This window comes from Triticum dicoccoides, chromosome 7B, assembly GCF_002162155.2.
Source record: "Triticum dicoccoides isolate Atlit2015 ecotype Zavitan chromosome 7B, WEW_v2.0, whole genome shotgun sequence".
Taxonomy (NCBI): Eukaryota; Viridiplantae; Streptophyta; class Magnoliopsida; order Poales; family Poaceae; genus Triticum; species Triticum dicoccoides.
In genome coordinates this window covers 276,566,353-276,572,964 of record NC_041393.1, presented here as the reverse complement: position 1 = coordinate 276,572,964, position 6,612 = coordinate 276,566,353, and positions in this window count along the sequence as shown.

The following is a 6,612-nucleotide window of genomic DNA, read 5'->3' as shown; positions in this document are numbered from 1 at the left end:
CGGTGAGTTTTCTGACTACCTCCGAATTCGGTTCTGCCCAATATTTTCATGGGGGAGTCTCAAGTCATTGTGTATATTCGACCAGGATTATGTGGACACAGCGGAGCGGATTGATTGTCCGACTCCGCTGCCAGAAGGTCTAGCCGATGCTCTCCTACTGAAGATGCTAGTCCCGGCACCCTACAAGGCGCCGAAAAAGAAGGTCCCGGGGACCAGGAAGGGTCTTCCGGCGTAAAGTCGTACCAGAAGCCTCGTCCGAAGGCGACGAGGCACACTCCTCCCCTGAAGGGGAGGAAGAAGAGGAAAGGGCCGTCCCATCTGGAGAGGATGGGGGGCCTAAGGGGGCGAACCAGGGGGCCGGGAAAGGCCCCCTGCGCAAGGCCGTCATACCCTCGTCGTCCGAAGACGATGAGGCAGATTCCTCCCACGGAGGCGGGGGGGGAACACAAAGAAATTCTGCCTCCCCGCATTGGGGAGGAGAAGAAGAGGAAAGCCGCCCCAGAGGGGGAGGCTAGGACGTCCAAGAAGGGAAAGGCGTCCCTTCTGGACTACTCCACCACGGCCGCCTATAGTGAGGAGGGGTGGCTGCCGAGGGGGAAGCCCCTAGCATGATCGTAAGTATCCGCACTCTATTGTATTTTAGTGCAGCTTTGCTTCATAGTCTTGTTATAACACCGAACATATATGCAGTTCGGCCATGGTCCATTCCGAGGTATCGTCTTCGGATGGGTCCTTGAGTGACTCGGCGATGAACTCGCTCCAGACGGCCACTACTCCTCAGCCTGCGGATGACACGGAGGTGTTGTCCCAAAGGCTCCCATAGTGGGGGGAGGTGACTCTGGAGATGCCCCCAGGAAGAATTCCATATGTCGGACATGCGGGGTTCAAGATCCCCGCGGATCGTGCCGATGAGAGCCGCAGCAAGCTGGACTCTCAGCCGGATACTGTGCTGGAACCTTCGGTGGTTCCGGATGCGGGTAGGCGGCCCGTCGCTGGGGAGGGTGAGCCATCTGTGCTGATGACTTCCATTACGCCAGAGCCGTCAGATAGTCTACTGGAAGCGCTTCGCAGCACTTCCATGGATGAAGAGCACCGTACTCTTATGAGTGCGGTGATTCAGAAGGTTCTGTCTGCCAAGAGCGGACTAACCAAAGCCTGCGCCAGCCTCCTGACAGGCTTTGAGGTAAGTAATAAGAATGTGCGAAATTATCACCCGATAGGTAGTAGCCCCTGATACTCTGTTTGGTGTTCAGAAAGAAAAGCCAAACAGAGGGTCAATTACAATCCGCAGGAGTCTAATAGTAAGTGTGCATGTGAATAAGCAGGCTGTGCTGCTTGCCGCTGCTGTCCACACAGCCGAGGTCACCGGACTAAAACAGGACTTGGAGCAGGCGCAGGGAGAGCTCGGCCTCACGAAGAGGCAGCTCGAAGAGAACAAAGGTGAGTGATACCCCGTTCGCATATAATGAAGGATAGATAAAATTGGTTATTGTAACGACAAAGCGTCGTGACTTTGTAACAGGGGCCACCACCGAAGTGGCGTCTCTGAAGAAAGCATTGTCTGAGGCCGAGGACAAATCGGCTCTAGAGCGCAAGGAGCGCGAGAAGCAAGAGGCTAGAGTGGGCGAGGTACAACAAGAGCTCCAGGAGCTCGGTAAAAAGTTCGAGTCCTTGGAGCATGATCTTAAGATGAAAGAGACTGAGCTTGCGAAGGCCCTCGCGAGTGTGAAAGACGCCAAGGCCGAAGCCGAAAAGGCACAACAGGAAGTCCAGGCGGCCAAGAGATAGCGGCGGGTAAGACATTCTTTATGCAAAGCAAGCATGTGGAGGAGACATTTCTTTTACTTACCCGGATTCGGAGCTCTCCAGGGGCATTCGTAGATCTGCCACGCAGCATATCAGATGCTGCGGAGTTCTACCGTGCCGAAGAGGGGAGCTCAACGGAGAAGTTGTTCTGGTCCCAGTATGCTGGAGCCGAACACCCAATGCCTCTGAGTGACCAACTAAAGCAATTGGTTGAACTCCACAGGGCGGCTGAAGTGGCTATGAAAGATTTCATAGTCCGGATGTGGCCTGGTGAGCCCCTGCCCACTAGCTACTTCGGCCTGGTAAAGCGTATGGTGAATGCATGTCTGTGTCTTGAAGTAATCAAGCGATTCATTTGCATTGAGGGTGCCCGCCGGGCCTTTGCCCGTGCGAAGGTGCATTGGGGCAAGCTGGATGTGGAGAAGCTGGTGAAGGACGGGCCGCCGGAGGGCAAGGCACATCGATGTCCCGAAAAATATTATGATGGCGTGATGAAAGGCGCTCGTCTTGTGGCTGATGAATGTACCAAGGACACGATCCTCAAGTAAATGTGCTTCTGTCATTGTTGTAATATAAAGACGAAGTTACTTGCGCTATATAGGGATTTTTGATTTAAAATATTATCTTCTGTGCGGCTATTTATAGGATTCTGAATGTAGGCCAGTCGTCGGCTTCCGCCCCCACGTAACTAGTACCGGGCTGTTCCTAGAAAACCCGTACACTCTTTATCAAAATGTTTGGTCCCTTAAGGAGGTGTCTGGCGTAGCAAACAAGGCAATCGGACTATGCGGCTTTATAACTTTCACTTAGCCATAGAACTCTACAATTTTAAATTTCGGCGAAGCCCCTAGAATTCGGAAAGCCGAATTGGGGTGCTATATACGCCTAAATCGGACGAAGCCGATTCCTCGCCTAAAGTGGAAATTATTTTTAAGGATTTTAAGACCTCTCGAACAGCGACCAGCTCTCGCCGCATCATGCCGGTCAGTTTTCGGCTTTCTCTACTGAGGTGCTCGTCTGGAAGAACCGGGACACAATCGTAGTAGTTCTCCCTGCGCTACCTTAGCCGATATAAAGGAATGTAAGGTACCAAAACAAGGGAGCCGGGCAACCCCACTATTGACCCAAGACATGATTCGGAGCTAATGCATATAGTGCTATAAGTTCAAGGTGCCGCACTGTTTGAAAGTGTTCGGACTTGTCTTGCCGTATTATGGGGCACCATAAGAAGCCCCTAGCAAACTGAACGTACCAAGGTGTACGAATGCAATATTAAACAAACATTTATAGGAAAAATGTGCAAATAGGAATAATAAGCTGATGCTATATATTATCTCCCATTGATGAATAATACGTTTAAGCGTATGTTTACAGTGAGTGCTTTTAAGCAGAAATAAATAGGACTATTTGACATGTCCTATCCAGGGTCAGACTGCATGTAGGTATATAAAACAAGTATAACGACCGTGAACAGATTCCACCTGGGTATTTCCTTTGTGCGCAAAGCTTGTCGCCTCCTTGGTTTTCTCTCCTGTGTGAGTCTGTCAATCCGGCTCTTCTGAAGAGGCTGCCGAAAGCAGTGTCCTGAAAGATAGGGGGGGGGGGTTATTAAAGTATGTTGCGGTTATACCGCCCTGTTAACTGAGTCACTGTTATGCCTCCGCCTATGCCCATGGTATTTTGAGTGCGTAATTGTGTATGCGTGGCACGAATGCTGCTTTGATAGGGCTTGAGCAGAGGCCGGACTGCTAGTCGCGCGCTTGGCGTGCCTGGCGATCATGTTGCGGGGTGTTTCGGACTCGCTTTACCATGTTCGAGGTTGTCGTCGCCGGTTTGGTGGTTTGTCGGAGGAGGCCGCATTGTACTTCTGCCGCGAGGGCTGCAGTATGTTCTTCTATACGGAGAGAGCGGTCCATGTTTCCATTGACTGTTATGACCCCGCGTGGTCCTAGCATCTTGAGCTTGAGGTATGCATAGTGTGGTACCACATTGAATCTAGAGAATGCGGTTCGTCCAAGCAGTGCATGGTAACCACTACGGAAAGGGACGATATTGAAGATTAACTCTTCACTTCAGAAGTTATCAGGAGATCCGAAGACCATTTCCAATGTTATAGAGCCCGTGCAACGGGCCTCTACTCCTCGTATTACACCTTTAAAGGTGGTTTTGGTGGGCTTGATCCTTGAAGGGTCGATGCCCATGTTGCGCACTGTTCCTGATAAAGCAGGTTCAGGCTGCTGCCGCCGTCCATAAGGACTCGCGTGAGGTGGAATCCGTTGATGATTGGGTCTAGGACCAATGCGGCTGAGCCGCCGTGACGGATGCTGGTAGGGTGATCCCTACGATCAAAGGTGATCGGACAGGCTGACCATGTGTTGAATTTTGGGGCGACTGGCTCCATCGCATAGACGTCCCATAGTGCTCGCTTCTGTTCCCATTTGGGAATGTGGGTGGCGTAGATCATGTTGACCGTTTTCACCCGGGGAGGAAATTTCTTCTGTACCCCCGTGTTCGGACGCCGGGGCTCCTCGTCATCGTCGTTGTGCAGCCCCTTGTCCTTGTTTTTGGTGTTTATTTTACCGGCCTGTTTGAACACCCAACAGTCTCTATTAGTGTGATTTGCTGTCTTGTCTGGCGTGCCATGAATTTGGCACGAGCGTTCCAGTATGCGGTCCAGACTGGACGGCCCCTGATTGTTTCTTTTGAACGGCTTTTTCCGCTGACTAGATTTGGATCCGCTGAATCCGGCGTTGACTGCCGTGTCTTCAGCGTTGTCTCCATTGTTCCATCGCTTATGTCTGTTGCGTCATGGCTTGCCATTATTGTCACGGACATCCGAGGTGCCGGAATGTGGCGTGGCGCTACTACGATCCAACCAGCTATCCTCGCCCGCGCAAAAGCGGGTCATTAGTGTCGTGAGTGCTCCCATGGACTTAGGTTTTTCCTGGCCGAGGTGTCGGGCGAGCCACTCGCCACGGATATTATGCTTAAAAGCCGCCAGGGATTCGGCGTCCGGACAATCAACTATTTGGTTCTATTTAGTTAGGAACCGAGTCCAGAATTTCCTGGCTGACTCTCCGGGCTGTTGAGTAATGAGGCTCAAGTCATCGGCGTCCGGTGGTCGCACGTATGTGCCCTAGAAGTTGTCGAGGAATGCGTCTTCCAGGTTTTCCCAACTTCCAATGGAATTTGCCGGCAAACTGTTTAGCCAATGCCGGGAAGGTCCTTTGAGCTTAAGGGGAAGATACTTGATGGCGTGTAGATCATCTCCGCACGCCATGTGAATGTGGAGAAGGAAATCTTTGATCCATACTGCGGGGTCTGTTGTGCCATCGTATGATTCGATGTTTACGAGTTTGAACCCTTCTGGGAATTATTGATCCATCACTTCGTCAGTGAAGCAGAGGGGGTGTGCGGCGCCTCTGTGCCGGGCTATGTGGCTACGCAGTTCGAATGAGTCTAGGTGGCTGTATTCGGACCGGCCGGACTTGTTGATAGTATATCCGGCGTGACGGTCATCGTCTCGTGTTGGGCCGCGCCCCCGTGATCCGTAGATCGATCTTGGCTATCCTGCTTTGTTTTCTAGTATATCTTGCATGTCCTGCCTATTGCCCCGAGCCGTAGTGTACTGGTGTGGGGGCGCGGGCTGGTATTCAGGCTGATATGCCGTTTTATCCCGGTCAAGAGGTGGCCGGTCAACCATGTGGCGTTCGAGTCCGTATTCCTTAGCTGTCAGGACTTTAGTCCATCTATCTGTGAGAAGGTCCTGATCCGCTTGGAGCTACTGCTGCTTCTTCTTCAGGCTCCTCGCTGTGGCCATAAGCCGGCGCTTGAAGCACTCCTGCTCCACGGGGTCCTCAGGTATGCCGAACTCGTCGTCGCCGAGGCTAATCTCGTCTTCGGAGGGGGGCATGCAATTGTCCTCCTCCAGATATCCGTCTGTCTCCTGTTCGTCTGGGCTGACCTGCCCGTCTTCCTGTTCGGCCTGCTCGAAGGCAGGCTGATCAGGGTTGTATTCCTCTTCGGCACCATCCGGATTGTTTTCATCTCCTGGGCCGGTATTGCTGTGGCGGGGCTTGGAGCGGCACCGACGACGCACATGCTTTGCTTTTCTCCCTGAGGGGTTATCCTCCGTTGCCTCATTGCCTTTGGTTTCCTTCGGAGTGTCCACCATATATATATCGTATGAGGAGGTGGCTGTCCACCGCCCTGTGAGTGCTGGTTCCTGTTCTTCTCCTGCATCGTCGTCCATACCGTCGATGTCTTCGGAGTCGAAGTCAAGCACGTCGGTTAGATCATCGGCTGTGGCAATGAAGTGGGTGGTGGGTGGGCAATGAATTCCTTTGTCGCCCGCTTCCCACTCAAGCCGGACATAGTTCGGCCAAGAGCCTCCTGACAAAGAGAGAGACTTTAACGAGTTCAGCACGTCGCCAAAGGGCGAGTGCTAGAAGATATCCGCTGTGGTGAACTCGGTTATAGGAGCCCAACCAGGTTCGGCGGGCTCAGGAGAGCACGGACTGGAACCTATAGCCGGATATGAGTCCGGGGGTCCAGTGTCACAGGCTTCTTTAGGGGCGAGGCCTGTGTCCGGCTCTACCGCTGATGAGTGTGCGGCCTGCGGGGCGGGGTCCATCCACCCGTCCTTAGGCAACACGGTCTGCTCCGGATTTAGGTCCGGGGCTACCGCAGGGGCGACATCCCGAGCATTGTCTGACAGCAGGTCTAAGCCGTGCTCATCGTGACTGTCTGGCGCTCCTGGCACAGGCCCGAATCTGTTGAAGATCAAGGCTCCGCGGATATCAGCCG